The sequence below is a fragment of the Lissotriton vulgaris genome, chromosome 7 (genome assembly GCF_964263255.1).
Source record: "Lissotriton vulgaris chromosome 7, aLisVul1.2, whole genome shotgun sequence".
In the NCBI taxonomy this organism is placed as follows: domain Eukaryota; kingdom Metazoa; phylum Chordata; class Amphibia; order Caudata; family Salamandridae; genus Lissotriton; species Lissotriton vulgaris.
In genome coordinates, this window is record NC_141695.1 from 791,265,188 (window position 1) to 791,283,086 (window position 17,899).

General features: G+C 48.0%; 1 protein-coding gene across 1 annotated transcript in view; it reads right to left on the reverse strand.

Annotated features, from left to right (window-relative positions):
• The window catches only part of RNF213 (ring finger protein 213), a 2,876,335-nt gene that overhangs the window by 1,542,191 nt on the left and 1,316,245 nt on the right, over positions 1 to 17,899 (reverse strand). The gene's annotated exons all lie outside the window — the stretch shown is intronic.

A 17,899-nucleotide genomic window follows, 5' to 3' on the forward strand; every position in this document is an offset into this window, starting at 1 on the left:
CTATCCTCAGATTGTTTTTCGCCATGATGGGAAATGATGGAGTTAGTAGAAGTAAAGAGAAAGGATGTCCATGCGTGTGCATCTAAGTAAGATGAGTACTGGAACGGATACAAGTCCCGGGGAGGCGGGAGGGCGTGTACGACTCTGCAGCTCTATATGCCAAGAACAGATGCATACTGGTAAGTAGCATTTTCCGTTCGAGGCATATGAGCTGCAGATCGTACACTTTTGCAATGATTGTGCAGCAGTGTCTCCCCTAGCGGTGGTCGCTTGTATCCGTTGCAGCATTCTGAAACAGTGTTCTAAGGACAGCTTGGCCTACTGCAGCTTGCTGCTTGGCTTGCACATCAACACAATAGTGTTTAGTGAAGGTGTTGATTGTAGACCATGTTGCTGCCTTGCATATGTCCTCTAGTGGTATATTTCCTAAGAAAGCCATAGAGGCTCCTAGTTTGCGAGTGGAGTGCGCACTAGGAGGAACAGTTAGTGTACGTTTAGCTTTTTGATCGCATATTTGTATACACTTTACAATCCATCTGGCAACTCCTCCCTTAGAGATGGGGTTGCCTTTGTGTGGGGGAGAGAAAGATACAAATAGTTGTTTTGTCTTTCTGAAGGATTTAGTCCTGTCTGTGTAGTATAACAGAGCTCTTCTAACATCTAAGGTGTGTAAAGCCCTTTCTGCAACAGAGTCCGCGATTTGGAAAAACACCGGTAGCTCTACTGATTGGTTAAGGTGAAAAGGAGTAATAACGTTTGGCAGGAATTTAGGATTAGGCCTAAGAACCACTTTGTTAGGATGTATCTGAAAAAATGGTTCTTGTATTGTGAATTCTTGTATTTCACTATCTCTTCTGAAAGAGGTGATGGCAACAAGGAAAGCAGTTTTCCATGTTGGGAATTGCAATTCACACTTGTGTAAAGGCTCAAAAGGGGGTCCCATAAGTCTTGTAAGGACCACGTTTAGGTTCCATACTGGAGCAGGTGGTAACCTAGGTGGGATTATTTGTTTTAATCCTTCCATAAATGATTTGATTGCAGGTACTCTGAAGAGAGATAGATGTTGTCTATTCTGTAAATAGGCTGCAATTGCTGCCAGATGCAGGCGTAGGGAAGAATAAGCTAAATTGGACCTTTGTAGGTGTAGAAGGTAGCAAATAATATTTTGGATGGAAGCATCCAGTTGATCAATGTGATTATTGTTACAATATATTGCAAATCTTTTCCACTTAACGGCATAACATGTTCTAGAAGTGGGTCTTCTAGCTTCTTTAATTATATTCATACAGTCTGGTGGTAGGTTTAAGGAACCAAACTCTAAGACATCAGGAGCCAGATCGCCACATTTAGTTGGCTTGGTTCTGGGTGTCTTATTTCTCCATGGTTCTGTGTTAACAGGGATGCGTGAGCCGTAATTTTTGATGTGGAACCAGTGAGAGATCTAGTAGTGTGGTGAACCACAGCGGACGTGCCCATGTGGGAGCTACTAGTATTAGTTTGAGAGACTGTTGTCTGAGTTTGCGCACTACTAGTGGAATGAGTGGGAGAGGCGGAAAAGCGTACCCAAATTTGCCTGACCAGTTCATCCATATCGCATTCCCCTCCGACTGTGGGTGTGGAAACCTGGCGGAGAAGGTTGGGCATTTTGCATTTTCGTGGGTGGCAAACAGATCTATCTGTGGATGCCCCTACATTTGGAAGAATGGTTGCAGAACTTGTGGATGTATCTCCCATTCGTGAATTGTTGTGACTGTCGACTCAACAGATCTTCTATCTGATTGTGAATTCCTGGAAGGTGTTCTACTGTCAGGTGTCTGTTTTGAGGAATGGCCCATCTCCAAATGTTCTGTGCAAGCTGGGACAGTTGCAGAGAGTGTGTCCCCCCTGTTTTTGTATTTAATACATGGCTGTCATATTGTTCATCCGGATTAAGACAGCTTTGTTTCGTACTTGTACCTGAAACGTTTTGAGTGCTAGGAAAATTGCTAGCAGCTCTAGTTGGTTGATATGGAACTGTTTTTGTTGGTTGTTCCATTGGCCTTGTGTGGTATAGTGTACGAGATGGGCTCCCCATCCTGTGAGGGATGTGTCTGTCGTGAGCACTATCTGTGGAACAGGTTCTAGGAACGGCCGTCCCTTTGTCAAGTTTTTGGTGTTCCACCATTGCAGAGATCGATATGTACGGCTGTCTACCAACACCAGGTCTGTGAGCTGACCTTGAGCCTGATCCCACTGTTGTGCTAGACATTCTTGTAATGGGCGCATTAGCAGTCTTGCGTGTGGAACTATGAAGATGCAAGACGCCATCATGCCTATCAGTCTCATGAACACTCTGGCTTGGAGAGACTGCTGGTGTTGAAAAATGGAGACTAAGGTCTGAATGCTCTGTATCCTGGCTGGACTGGGATACTTTAGAGCTGTAGATAGGTCTATGGTAGCTCCTAGATACTGATGAACGTGCGAAGGCTCTAGGTGTTACTTGGTGTAGTTTATTGTAAACCCTAAGTCGTGCAATGTCTGAATTGTTTGTTTTGTTTGTTGGACACACTGGTTGAACGATTTTGCTTTTATGAGCCAATCGTCGAGGTAAGGGAAGACATGTATCTGTTGTCTTCTGAGATGTGTTGCTACTACTGCTAAGCACACTTGTGGTGCTGTTGTGACCTTGAATGTAAGGACTTTGAACTGATAGTGCTGTCCTTGTATGACATACCTTAGATACTTCCTGTGAGCAGGATGTATAGGAACATGAAAATAGGCGTCCTTTAGGTCTAGTGTTGAAAGAAAGTCTCCCTGTTGTAGTAGTGGGAGTACTTGTTGTAGAGTGATCATGTGAAAATGATCTGATTGTATGTAATGGTTGAGGGGCCTGAGGTCGAGAATTGGTCTTAGTGTCCCGTCCTTCTTGGGAATTAGGAAGTACAAGGAGTAAACTCCTGTTCCCCGTTCCTCTAAAGGATCTACTTGAAAAGCATCCTTTTGTAGAAGTGCTTGAACTTCCTGTTGAAGCAGAGTTATATGGTCTGTGGACATTGGACGCTGCCTGGGTGGACATTTGGGGGGGTTGCTTTGAGTTCTAGGCAGTAGCCATGTTGGATAAGAATATGCTACTTACCAGTATGCATCTGTTCTTGGCATGAAGGGCTGCTGACATTCATATCTGTGCATAGATCGCCGCCTAGTGTTGGGTCCGGATGATTGCACATTGTTGTCCTGGAAGAGTCTTCGAAGTATCACGAGATAGGTGGCTCCTCCCCTGGACTACAGTGCGCATGGGCATCCGCTCCATCCCCAGATTGTTTTTCGCCATTGTGGCAGAGATGGAGTTTAATACTGAAAGTGATGACCATGCCTGAAAATGCTTCTGAGAGCTGCAGCTGCGACAGGCACCGGGGAGGAGGGCGGGCGATATGAATGTCAGCAGCCCTTCATGCCAAGAACAGATGCATACTGGTAAGTAGCATATTCCGTTTGTGGCATTAGGGCTGCTGAATTCATATCTGTGCATAGAATAAATAGCAGTTTCCTCCTTACTTGCGGGTGCCCGTGCCAGCTGCAACAGTCTGAAAGAGAGTTCTGAGAACAGCCTGACCTACAGCAGCTTGCTGTTTGGAGTGTACATCCACGCAGTAGTGTTTGGTAAATGTATGTATAGTGGTCCATGTGGCTGCTCTACATATGTCCTCTAGAGGAATATTACCCAGGAAAGCCATGGAGGCCCCCAATTTGCGTGTGGAATGCGCCCTAGGGGGAACTGTTAGTGTGCGTTTAGCTTTCTGATAACAGATCTGGATACATTTAACAATCCACCTGGCTATACCTGATTTGGAGATAGGGTTGCCTTTATGTTGTGGAGAGAATGCAACGAATAGCTGTTTAGTCTTTCGTAAGTCTTTTGTCCTGTCGATGTAATACAGGAGAGCTCTTTTGACGTCTAAGGTGTGCAGTGTTCTGTCTGCCACCGAATCTGGGTTAGGAAAGAAAACGGGCAGTTCTATGTTTTGATTGATTTGGAACTGTGAAACAACTTTTGGCATGAATTTAGGGTTGGTGCGAAGCACAACTCTATTCGCATGGATTTGCAGATAGGGTTCCTGAATGGTGAGGGCTTGCAGCTCACTGACCCTCCGCAGGGATGTAATAGCTATCAGGAAGGCCACCTTCCAGGTGAGGAACTGTATGTCACAGGAATGGAGTGGCTCAAAGGGTGGCCCCATGAGTCTGGTGAGAACGATATTTAAGTTCCAGACTGGTGAAGGGGGGTGTCTGGGAGTGATCACTCTTTTAAGGCCTTCCAAAAAGGCTTTAATGGCAGGTACCCTAAAAACGGAAAGGTGTTGCCTGTTTTGAAGGTAAGCGGCTATGGCCACCAGATGGATCCTGATGGAACTGTACGCCAGGTTGCAATGGTACAGATGCAACAAGTAACATATGATGTTTTGCGTAGATGCGTCCAACGGGTTAACGTTATTGTTGGAGCAGTAAATAACAAACCGCTTCCATTTGGCCGCATAGCAGGCCCTGGTAGTTGGTCGCCTTGCCTCTTTGATGATGTCCATACACTCAGGAGGCAAGTTCAGGTATCCAAACTCTAGGACCTCAGGAGCCAAATCGCAAGGTTCAGCTGTTGTGGATCTGGGTGCTGAATGTCGCCATGGCTCTGCGTGAGGAGGCTGGGGGTGAGGTGCAGCCGCTGGTGAGGCACCACTGAAAGTTCCAGGAACGTGGTGTACCAAGCTTGCCGTGCCCACGTTGGAGCAACCAGGATGAGTTTCATGGAGTGCTGTCGCAGTTTGCGCGCCACCAGAGGTATAAGGGGGGCTGGCGGAAAAGCGTACGCAAATCTGCCTGACCAGTTCATCCATATCGCATTGCCCTGAGACTGCGGGTGTGGGAACCTGGCGGCGAAGTTTGGGCATTTTGCGTTCTCGCTTGTGGCGAACAGGTCGATGTCTGGATGACCCCACTGTTGGAAGTACGGATGGAGAACATACGGGTGGATCTCCCATTCGTGCATCTGATGACTGTGCCTGCTGAGCAGGTCCGCCATCTGGTTGTCGACACCCGGGAGATGCTCCGTCATGAGGAAGATGTTCCTCTGAATGGCCCACTTCCACATGCTCTGGGCTAGGTGAGACAGCTGCGGGGAGTGCGTGCCTCCCTGCTTCTGGATGTAATACATGGCGGTCATGTTGTCCGTCCGGACTAACACGACCTTGTTGCACAGGTGCAACTTGAATGCCTTCAGCGCCATGAAGATCGCCATGAGTTCCAACACATTGATATACATCCGTTGCTGTTGTGCTGTCCATAGTCCCTGCACCGCATAGTGGAGGACATGCGCCCCCCAACCCTGGAGAGATGCGCCCGTCGTTAGCACTATTTGTGGGACAGGCTCCTGGAACGGTCGTCCCCTGCAAAGGTTTTGTGGGTTCCACCAATGCAGAGAGTTGTAAGTACGACCGGCCACCAACACTAGGTCTTTTAGATGTCCATGAGCCTGGTTCCACTGACGGGCTAAGCATTCTTGGAGGGGTCGCATGTGCAGCCACGCGTGCGGGACTATGAATATGCAGGATGCCATCATGCCGATCAGTTGCATGAAAACCTGTGCTGGGAGGGATTGCTGAGGTCGGAACCTCCGGATGAGTGCTTGCATGCTGTTGACCCTGGCTGCGGCCGGCTGCACCGTGGCCGACTGAGTGTTTATTGACGCCCCCAGGTACTGTTGCACATGGGCTGCTTGCAGGTGAGATTTTGCGTAGTTGAGAGAGAACCCCAGACTGTGAAGGAGGTGAATGGTCCGCGACATGTCGTGGCCACACTGAATGGCAGACCTCGCCTGGACGAGCCAGTCGTCCAGGTAGGGATACACGTGAATACCTTCCCTGCGCAAGTGCGCTGCCACAGTTGCTAAGTACTTGGTGAAAACCCTGGGAGCGGTAGTGACCCCGAATGGCAGGACTTTGAATTGCTAATGCTGACCGTTGACTGTGAACCTGAGATACTTCTTGTGACTCGGGTGGATGGGAATGTGGAAATACGCATCCTTGAGGTCCAGGGTGGCTAGGAAGTCGCCCTGACGGAGCAGCGGCAGGACTTGTTGTAAAGTTAGCATGTGAAAGTGCTCCGAGAGGATGTATTGGTTGAGGGGTCTGAGGTCTAGAATGGGCCTTAGGGACCCGTCCTTTTTTGGAATCAAGTAGTACAGGAAGTACACCCCTGCACCCCTTTCTTCGGCAGGCACCAGTTCTATGGCTCCTTTTTGCAGCATGGAGAGGACTTCTTGCTGCAATAAGTGCGAGTGCTCTGCGGACATAGGACGGTTTCTTGGGGGTATGTTGGGGGGGTGGAGGTTAGTTCTAGACAATAGCCGTAACGGATAAGTTGCCTCACCCACCTGTCTGTTGTGATGTCTTCCCAGAGCGGCAGGAACTGCTGAAGTCTCCCCCCGACAAGTGTTAGATGGTCGGGGGGCAGTGACAAGACGTCACTGTTTGTTGGGAGTGGAGGACCTGGCGTTGTTATTGCCGCGGCCTCTCCCTTTGGCGCTGTTCCCACGGTATCCACCTCTGGTGTTTTTAGTGTATGCAGACTGCGTGTTGCCCTTGGCGTACTGGGAATGCTGTAGAGCTTGACCTCTTGTTGCTCCCCTGTTACCGGAGCGACGAAAGGAACCGCTCCGAAACTGTTGTGACTGGAGAGCCCCCATGGACTTCGCCGTCTCAGTGTCTTTTTTCATTTGTTCGAGTGTTGTGTCAACATCGGGTCCAAACAGGAAGTCCGGATTAACCGGCTGATTGAGTAGAGTAGTCTGGATCTCGGGTTTAAACCCAGAGATGCGCAGCCATGCGTGGCGTCGCAGCATCACGCTAGTATTGATTGCCCTTGCTGCAGTGTCCGCTGCGTTCAGTGCCCACTTGATGGACGCATTGGAGATCAGTTTACCCTCTTGTATAACCATTTCCGCAGCCTCTCTGTACATATCAGGCATGTGCTGCATTAAATGTTCTAGGGTGTCATAGTGCGCCCTGTCGTACCTAGCCAACAGGGCCTGTGTATTGGCTATTCTCCAAGTGTTAGCGGCCTGCGCAGCCATCCGCTTCCCAGACGCCTCAAAGATTTTGGACTCTTTGTCCGGAGGGGGAGCGTCTCCCGTTGATTGAGAGTTAGCCCTTTCGCGCGCGTTAGCCACCACAAGGGAGTCCAAGGGGAGCTGTCCTTTGATATAGGTGGGGCCCACTGGAGCAGGCCTGCATTTCTTGTCGATCCGTGGATTGATAACTCTGGCTTTTGTTGGCTCCTTGAAAATGGCTGTGGCATGTTTGAGGACCCCCTTAAGCATGGGCAGAGTCTTGGTGGAGCGTTCAGATGTGGAGAAGGTGTCGAATAAGAAGTCTTCATCCACTGGCTCAGCATGCATTTCGACGTCATGATTGAGGGCTGTGCGCTCTAGAAATGCATTGAACGCCGCAGTGTCCTCAGTTGGAGACTGTTTGACATTGTAGGACTGAGAGTCTGGGGCGGTATCGGGGTCATCAGGGTCATCACCTTGATCCGCCGCCCCTGACCACTGATTTGAGACATCCTGATCAGTGTCAGTATTGTAAGAGAAGCCCATTTGGCTATAGTCTGCAGTTAAATCCTCCTCACTTTGAGTTGGAGAATGAACAGTGTGGTGCGAGTAGTCCTGAAGAGGTTCAACAAGAACCGGAGAGGTGGCGGAGGCCATCTTCTTTTTGAGGGGAATCTTGTAACCCTCCAAAGGATGTTCAGGCGTGATCTTCCGCTTGTGGACGGTAAGCCTACCAGACTCCGAGTCAATAAACAGTTTCGTTTGGTTGTCGTAAGAAGGCTCGTGATAGACGACCTGTGCATGCGAGGACACCTTCGCCACCTTGGAGGCCCCTTGAGTTTTTGGACGGGCAGTGGGCGGAAGGCCAAACTTAAGTGGCGTCGATTCAGCCTGCTTCGAACCGGAAGCGATGGCATTGTGTTTCTTTGACGCCGGAGTAGGCCGCTCGCTTGAGCGCGTCGAAACGACCTCCTTGCACAGTGTGCCTCCGTCCTTGGGCGTCGATGAAAATTTCGGGGCGTCCTTGGTCGTGGCTTCGACCCTCTTCGCCAGCCCAGCCTTGAGTCCCGAGAGGGGTGGCTGGAGACCTTTGCCGGACGGAAGACCCTTGCCCTTCTCGGCATGCTTGGCGGTAGACGCAGGCACCGGCGCCGAGGCCTTCGAGGCGACGGTCTTGGTGGCAGAGCCCTGCTTCGGAGTCCCAGTCTTGGCACCGACGGGCAGCTTCGGCGTCGAAGGATCGATGGCAACCTTCGAGGCGTGCGTCGACATCGAACCGACCACCATTTTGAGTAGTTTCGGTTTCGTCTCCGTCTGTTTCGGTTTCGATTTCACGGAATCGACCGATGGCTCCTTTGAAAGGGTCTTAGCCTGGCTATGTCGCGGGGCTGTAGACCGAAAGGATGGATCTTGGCTAAGGCCTTTCGGCGATGCCTCGACCGGAGCCGGAGCGGGCTGAATGTCAATAATAGGCCCCGGAACTGCGGGCGGACTCGGTTCACCACCGGAGTCGTCATCAACGGCCGCAAGGGCCTGATCGTCGCCCCCTACCTCAACGACATCCTGGTCGTGGGCGAACTCCTCGTCTGGCTCGTCCACTTCGAAATTGGAGTCGTGCTCCAACGCAGGTTCCGACATTTCTTCAGGAACGTCATCTTCCGCCTCATCCACATCTTGGAAGAGTTCCTCGTCCCCGGCATCGAAGATGTTTGCAGGTGCTGGAGCCGACTGTTGGGCCGACTGCCTCGCCGCACGTCCAAGTTTAATAGTTTTCTTTGACCGGAACCTTGAGCAGGCGAAACATTTTGACTCGTTGTGGTCGGGGGACAAACAGGTGTTGCACACTGGGTGCACATCTAAGTTCGAATATTTCGAATTACACACAGGACACCGCTTAAACGGGGTCCGTTCCATCGTCGATGTAGACTGGCCCTGAGTCGTCGAGAGAAACTTTTTTCGACGCCGATTGAAGAACCGAAAGGGCCAGGCACCGAATGATACAATACCGACGCTAAGAAGGCCTTTTGGCCTTAGGAACAGAGAGAGTACAAGTTAAGTAAATGGAGTAAGAGATTAGACATCCGAACCCAATGGCGGAAAAAAACAATCTGGGGATGGAGCGGATGCCCATGCGCACTGTAGTCCAGGGGAGAAGCCACCTATCTCGTGATACTTCGAAGACTCTTCCAGGACAACAATGTGCAATCATCCGGACCCAACACTAGGCGGCGATCTATTCACAGATATGAATTCAGCAGCCCTCATGCCTCAAACTCTGTCTTACCCACCTGTCTGTTGTGATGGAATTCCATACAGGTAGGAACTGTGATAATCTGCCCCCCACAGGAGTGGAATGTTGTAGGGGAAGCAGAGGGAAGTCACTGTTTGGGAGTGGAAGAGGAGCGGTTGTTGTTATTACCTCTACCTCTTCCCTTGTTATTATTGCCTCTGTATACTCCTCCAAAGTAGCCTTTATTAGAGGAAGTCTGTGTGTGCGTTTTAATGTTCAACTGATGTTAATGTTAAGCTGAACTTATAAAGCGCACTGACACAGTAAGTTTCCTGGCGCTAAAATGATGATTGTAAGGTGGCGACCGAAAGACTAGTTGGACCTAGAAAAGAGCCAGGTTTTCAGACTCCTTCTAAAACTCAACAGGGTGTCAGAGGTCTTAATTGCGAGGGGGAGGGAATTCCACAATTTGGGTGCCAAGTAACTGAATCTGCAGCCTCCCAGCTTTTTAAGTTTAACCACAGGAGTGACCAGAAGGTGAAGATGGGCTGAGCGAAGGTTGCGGACCGGGCAGTACGTGACGATGAGTGACTTCAGAAAATCTGGGCACTTGCACTGAAGGGCCTTGTATATTAGACAGCCAATCTTAAAAGCGGCCCTCTGTTCAATTGGCAGCCAGTGCAGTTTGTGCAATAAGGGTCTTGCTGATTGCCATTTTGGGGTTTTATGAATGAGCCTTGCTGCCTAGTTTTGCACAATCTGTAGGCGATGGAGTAGGGACTTGGGAAGGCCTATGTAGAGGGAGTTAGAAAAATCAAGACAGGAGAGAACAAGGGAGATAACGACTTGCACTAGTGCATCATGCGAGAGCAGATGAGAGATTTTGCGAATTTTCCGTAGCTGAAACATACTGGCCGAAATAACAGCTCCTACATGGGATTTAAGAGAGAGGTCGGAGTCAATAGTAACGCCCAGGCTCTTGACCGAGCCAGAGGGGCTAGGAGATGTACCTAGCTCTATTGGCCAGAACTGTGGGCCCCAATGAGCCGCACTGTTGCCAGGCAGGATGAGTTCCGTTTTCTCCGGATTTAATTTGAGCTGATTATGGAGCATCCATTGCTGAATGTGGAGCATCACTGCCTGAAAATCAGATGCGGCATCAGGGGAATCCAAGAGGAAGATGATCTGGATATCATCAGCATAGTTGGACAGTGCATTTCCAATTTCTCAATGAGTGGATCAGTGGCCGGAGGTACAAATTAAACAATAAAGGTGAGAGGGAGGATCCCTGCGGGACTCCACATGTCGTGGACACCTGAGTTGCTGTAAAGGGGCCTAGATGGACCATTTGCCCTCTGCCCGAGAGGAAGGACTTAATCCACTCACGGGCAGGGCCATGGATGCCAGCCTGTCCGACACGGTGGAGAAGAATGTCATGATCCACCGTGTCGAACGCGGCCGACAAATCCAGGAGGACTAGTGCCTGTGGGGACCCCCTGTCTGCATTCCCCCGAAGAACATCCAAGACTTTCAGGATAACCGCTTCATTGAATGCGCTGGCCTAAAGCCAGCTTGATTAGGTTCCAGAAAGCCGGAGTTCTCTATGAATGTCGACAGGCATGTGGTTACATGAGCTTCCAGAAGTTTAGAGGTGTAAGGCAGGAGAGAGATGGGCCGGTAGTTAGCAGGGTTAACGGGGTCGGCTCCCGTTTTTTTCAAAAGGGAAACTAATATGGCCTCCTTGAACGCACTGGGGACCGTACCAGTACTCAGAGAGGCGTTCAGAAGGGGGAGAATGCGGTTGGGTAGGGAGGAAAAGACCGCTCTAAGAACTGAAGGGGGACAGCAATCCTTGGGAGACCCCGATTTGATATGGGTTGTGAGCTCCGAAAGAATGCTGGGGGTTATAACTGAGAATTGGGTAAGGGAGCAAGGATTAAGAGGGAGAGAGTCTGACAGACTAGCAGAGATGGGGGTAGAAATGGTGTTCTTAATATCCAAAATTTTCTGAATAAAAAAGATATTAAGCGCATTACAAGTTTCCTGGGTCGGGCCTGGGTGGGGAGAACTCTATGGTCCGATGAGAAGTCATTCATAATTTTGAAAACTTCTTTAGATTTATTACGGGCTGAAAGGATTCTTTCAGAGACATGTGAGGCCTTTGCTCTAACAATTGCATTTTTATATTCTTTACGGGCCGTCACGAACAACAGTCGGTCCGAATTGGAGTAACCACGCCTCCAGTTATGTTCTAATTGGCGTAACTTCAGCTTTAATGCTTTAAGTTCCTCAGAGAACCATCGGTGGGAATTGGCGTGTCGGGTATGTGCAAATTTAGTGAGCGGGGCAAACCTGTCGCTTGCTGTTTGCAGCCAGCTAGCAATCTCACCCTCCATAGAATCAACGCCTGAATCAGGGTCAATAATGGGGCAGGTGTTGGTCACAGTTGGTCACAAAGTCAAGGAACCCTTGGGAATCATAGGAGTTCCATTTGCGGGACAATCCACCAGCTAAAATAGGGGCCTTGGCCCTACCTTCAATTGTGATAGTGACCTCTATCAGGTGGTGGTCCGACCAGAGACAAGGGGAGATAAGCGAACAGGATAAAACTAGATTATGAGTCCAAATATGGTCGAGAATATGACCCTTAGTGTGGGTGGGTTCAATTATATGCTGTGTCAAATTAAGACTAGTCAAAGTTTCAAATAATTCCATGGCATGTGGTCCGGCTTGGTCATTATCGAACTAATAGTTGAAATCGCCAAATATAGCGATTCTAGTATGGTGAGTCAGCAGGTCAGCTACCTGTTCACTCAGGGAAATGGGGAACAAAGGCATCGACTGGGGAGGGCGATAGAGCAATACGAGAGCAAGGACACCGGCATTGTTTCCAAATTGATGACTATATTGTCTACCCCAGGCAACGTCAGCGAGGCAGTGGTGATAAATTTAAAATTTTTATGTATAATGGCCGCTACACCTCCTCCGGGGCGACTAGATGGTCGGTTCGCATTAAGGATGTAATAATCCGGAGGGAGGGTCGCCAAGACATCCGGATGGGAGTCGGGCGTAAGCCATGTCTCAGTTAGTAGCAAGACATTTGGTTTATCCGTAGTAAGTAAGATAAATAAGTCTAGCTGGTGTTTCACCATAGAACGTGTATTGAGATAGAGCACCTGAAGTGGTGTGTCATTGCTTAATGCCTGTAATGAAGTTTTCGGAGAAAAACGGGTAGCTCCATAGTCGCTCCCGGCATATGGACTCTGCGCATTCCGAGAAATGGCCAGGTGTGTGATACGCTCATACGTGCCTGGAGATAACAAGATGTCCGATGACGACTAACTCTCTGAGCGCCTTTGCTGGATAAGTGATGAATTGGCCAGAGTACCTGGCCCCTAGGCCCAGACTGGCGCGGACGGGCGCAGACGGGCTTGCCTCCCGTGAGAGGTGCTGCATTTAGGCCGGAACAACCTGCCTCTAGGCTCCACCCCGTGAAGGCCGATTGGCTGAGGCCTCCGGGAAGTGAGCAGGGGGTGTTAGGAAGGGAGTCGTGATTTGGAGTGAGTAAGCACACAATTTTTAAAATACATACAAATTATTAAATCAATTTGTCTAGTTAAAAGATGATGTTGTATCGGTGCCGGATTGCTTAGAGCATCCTCTATAAAAGGAGCGGCGAAAAGAACTTCTAGTCTGTGTGGATTGTAATGCACCCATAGACTTAGCTGTGTCTGTGTCTTTTTTCATCTTTTCTAGTGTGTTGGCTACTTACAGCCCGAACAATTGGTATGATTGAAGGGCTGGTTCAAGATGGTAGTCTGTACCTCTGGTTTAAAACCTGAAATGCGTAACCATGCATGTCGTCTGAGTATAACACTAATATTGACTGCTCTGGTTGCTGTGTCAGCGACATCTAGTGCACATTTAATTGAGGCATTGGATATTTATTTGCCTTGTTGTATGAGCTCTGCTGCCTGATCTTTGTATTGATCTGGGAGGTGCTCCATTAGTTTTCCTAATTGGTCGTAGTGAGCCCTGTCATAACGTGAGAGTAGGGCTTGTGTATTTGCTATGCGCCATATGTTTGTTGCCTGCGCAGCAATCCGTTTCCCTGACGCATCAATAACTTTAGATACTTTGTCAGGCGGGGGCGTGTCACCAGAAGTCTGGGAATTGGCTCTTTTACGTGCATTAGACACTACTAAAGAGTCTAGTGGCAGATGTCCCTTAATATAGACTGGATCAGCTGGTGCTGGTCTATACTTCTTTTCTATTCTTGGTTTCAATACCCTACATCGTACCGGGTCTTTAAATATTTCTGGAGCATGTTTAATGCCTCCTTTGATCATGGGTAGTATTTGTGTAGACCTTTGTGACTGCTCAAATGTATCCAGTGAAAAATCCTCATCAATGGCATCAGAGTGCATTGAAACCCCGTGGTAAAGGGCAGCTCTACTTAATAGATGATTAAACCCAATACTATCTTCTGGAGGGAAAGGTTTTGTTGGGTAGTACTGAGGATCAGGAATGTCGGGCACATTGTGTGGTGGGAAACCATATATATCGTCATCCTTAGGATATTCTGGATTGACATCTTCATCTAAAGGGTATGCATGTGGCTCTGGTACATCATTCCCCCCACCTAGATCATACTCTTCGTCAGTGTGGTGTGATGATGTAGGAGATTGAACAGGAGAAGCTGTAGGTTCAATGTAAGGAGGGATAGGAGAGGAAGAAGGTGAAGGAGAGGAAGGGTGCATTGGAGAAGTTGCACAATCCTCCTTTTTGGCAGGAACCACAGGTAGAAGTGGTGTGTCTGCTGGTCTCTTCTTGTAAGGAATTGCTTCCATATATCCAGTTTTTGGATTGATATGGACGTTTTTTTGTTTAGGATCTGGTCTAAACAGTTCTTCCTCCTCTACAATCTTCTTCGTCGTCGATTTTTTTTGGTGCCGATAGGGGTTGTTTTTTTATTTTGCTGTAGGAGGCGTTATCGAGTCCTGTGGCAAATTGTTCGGTGCCGAAGGTGGTTTCGGCTTGCTAGGCTTGTTAGAGGGTTTAGGTGTCTCTGTATCAGGCCTTGGAGTCTTTGGTACAGAGGTTGGAGATTTTGGAGTGGAGACAGGTCTTGTTGCCCTGCGGCGCCGGACTCTGCCTTTCCATCGTTATTCTTTGAACCGGAAGGTTTCAGAGTCGAAGCTTTCAGATCCGGTACGGTTTTTGGCTTCGGCACCGATGCATCTTTTGGTTTGGGTGCCGAAGGATCTTTGTCTTTTTCCTCGGAGCCGAGCCCAAAGGCGGGGCGTCTGAGGGGATGTTTCGGTCTCAACTGGGCCCCATGGGCGCAGTGCTGACCGTTGCCTTTGGCTTGGGTAGTGTATGTTGTGCAGGGGCAAGAGTACTCACAGGCTGCCGAGATGGAATCGAGTTGTCGGAGTCCTCTGCCCCCGATATGATCTGGAGATGAGGCGAGTCTTCCTCGGCGGCGAGTGGAGCCTCGTCCTCGTAGAGGTCTTCGAGTGGATTCTCGTCCTCGGAGACGTCCTCTTTGACGATCTCCTCCTCAAAGATGGCCTCCAGTGCTGGCGCTGATCTCCTCATCTCGTGTCGACGTGCCCTCCGATTCCGAATGGTCTTCTTCGATTGGAAGGATGCACAAGCTGTGCAGGTCGACTCGTCGTGTACCAGCGATAGACAGAGGTTGCAGACCTCGTGATTGTCGTTATGAGGAAATTTTGCTCAACATACCGGGCATCTCTTGAATGAAGTTCTGTCCATGAGGTGTAGGCCATACGGCGCAGATAGGCCCAACGGCCCGTGTCGATGCACCAGAATGTAGCTGGTGATGTCGAAAAAAGTTTGTATAAAGTTTCACGCTTCGAAATTGCTGAAAAAGTCTTTTCTAGCCGGAGCGGAAAACTTTCATCCGAACCCAGTGGCGCAAAAAATCAATCTGAGGATGGAGTCGATGACCATGCGCAGTATTGTCCAAGGGAGGAGTCACCTATCTCGTGACTACAAAGACTTCTTCCAAGAAGACAACAACCTGCAATCATCCGAGCTCAACACCAGGGTGGCGATCTATTGCAAAAGTGTACGCTCTGCAGCTCATATGCCTCAAACCTATATTTATCACCAGGTTTGTGGTGTTATCATGCATCAACAAGTAGTTAGTTGAGGCATGTCAGATTGCAAAGAATGTAGGATAGAGGTTTATTACGAAAGCCAGCTGGCAGAAGAATATCTGCGTTGTATCAACGCGTAAAGCGGTTTGATAAGCTAGGCATAATCGGGAATGTATGTCCTCGTGAAATAAAAAAAAACAGCAAGGATTGAAGTTTTTTCAGAGTAGAAGGGGGGTTCAACTGTGCACATTTCTTTAAGAAGAGGGGGGCTAGCCCCTCTCCCTCATTATTGAGCTCGTAGCCCAAAAAGAGTACCGCCAAATGGGCGGTATCCATAGTCGGCAAAGGATGATATAATTCTGTCGACTCAGAGTCTGTCGTCAGTTATATAAATATCATCAACGTACGAGAACGCATCTGGGTCTATGTCGTGTAGGCTTGAATTCCTGCCGGCGCCTACAGCCGATATCCTTTTAAACCTTTCATCCCCGATGATAGCGAATCTGTTAATCTATTGACAGGTCTTCTAACATATCTTAAGTCGCGCTTGCTCTATCTTTAAACCCTCCCTTGGGGCTTCTTGTTTTTAAACAGACCATATACCTCTGTTGACAGGTTTGGTGCATGTACCACTTGGCTAAATACACCTGGACAGATGTAGTGAATTGCGCAACTCACTGCGGTGAGTCACAAGTCTTTGCAGATTACACATTGATCTAAAATGTATATGTGTTTCAGAATTGATATAAAGTAGGAGGTTAATAATTGTATATTTGACTCATGCTAGATATAAATTGATTGTACATCTGGTGACAGACATGCCTTTTTGTTTTCAATATAGGTTGTATGCAGTCCATACTGAACAGTCAGATTACTGGTTCAATATCAAACCTTTGATTTTTCACGTATTTGCACTTGATATCAGCAGTAGCTGAACAAATTTACCCTGAAGAAGGCCGCAATACTATTTAGGTCCTCCTTGCGGAAACATATTGGTCTAGCTACACAAGTGTCTCTAATGTCAGCACTTGGGTCATCAGCTCCTCACTGTTTTTAATCCTGACACTGGGTACCTGAATAAAGTTACAATATAGCTAACCCTGTAGCCAGTGTTAACCTCACACATTACAGCACTGGACTCTTTTTCACACACACACACCAGATCGCATAGGGGTTTAGTACAACCTACCTGATTCAACAAAAAATATCCCTGAGCGACTCCTTCGTAGAGAGGGGGTTGTAGCCCACACAAAGACTAGGTCTTTCGTGTGAGGAGGACCCCCCCCATGATGAAGAATGACACCTCTGGTGTGTGAGAGGAACCGTCCTGAAAAGGGAATCCCCCATTCTTGCATGACATACTAACCTCCGCCTGATCCAGACCTGTGGCTTTTTTCGTGTATTGCAATAGTTAGTGGGGAGTTAGCTCATGCAGGTCCATAAAACTCCTCAAGCCCTCAAGTGTATTGACTTTGACAGCAGACCCCATACATTAAAGCCTCGATGTAAGGTTTACATCCTAGGAACAGCATAGCTCTTCTCCATGGAAAGGCTTTCTCCAAGTGAGTGTTAAATCAACATGCATCCCAGTCATATCAAAGCACGAGTCTTGAGCTTTGCAGCTGTGTTTAGCATGTTATGTCTAGGTGCTAGGAACTGACCAGAACAGAATAACAAGGGGCATTGTTTATCGACCTTATACATCATGTTCAGACTAAACTCCAGGTACTTAGCAGAGAACGCGAAAAGCAGCCTGTTCTCACGTGAAGGGGACAAACAGAGTCTCGTAAAAATAAACTCAAGTAGTAACATGCGCAAAAGCAGCATCATGGCAGCAAAGCTCATGCTAACTTAGCAATGTTGACGATGTCCCTAAGGGCCATATAACAGAGGTATGCGTTTTTTGCACAGATTTTAGGGTACACTTTCACCTTTATATCTTATGGCTATATTTCTAACTATGTGATTCTTTTAATAAGAGGCTGGACACACTTAATCACTAATTCTCTTACGTTTGTTTAAACTTAACTCACTTTTTGGAAAACTTTTCAATTTTCTTTTCTACTTGACTGAATCCTGTCTTTTGGTGTCTCTTACTTTGGGGTCTGAATGTACTTTATACATTTCTTATTTGTTTTGTTTATGTTGGTGCTTATTTTATGTGGAATTGTTCATACGTTTGCGTTTATGTTCGTGATTGACTATCACTGGTAGTTATGAAACTCACTTGTTTATCTAAATGTAATGGCTTGTTGAACCTGCCAACTCCATCAAAGGGCATTGCCTTGGATAATATAGATGCACATGTGTGTTTTGTAATGGGATTTGATTATGAGACTGTTTTTTATAAATGTCTTGAGTGGTGTGTTTTTAATATTGGCATGTGTGGTAAATAGACTTATCTTTAGTCTCACATATAATCCTATCAGGTTTCATATATATGTATTCTTTTCATGTCTGTAGCCCTGG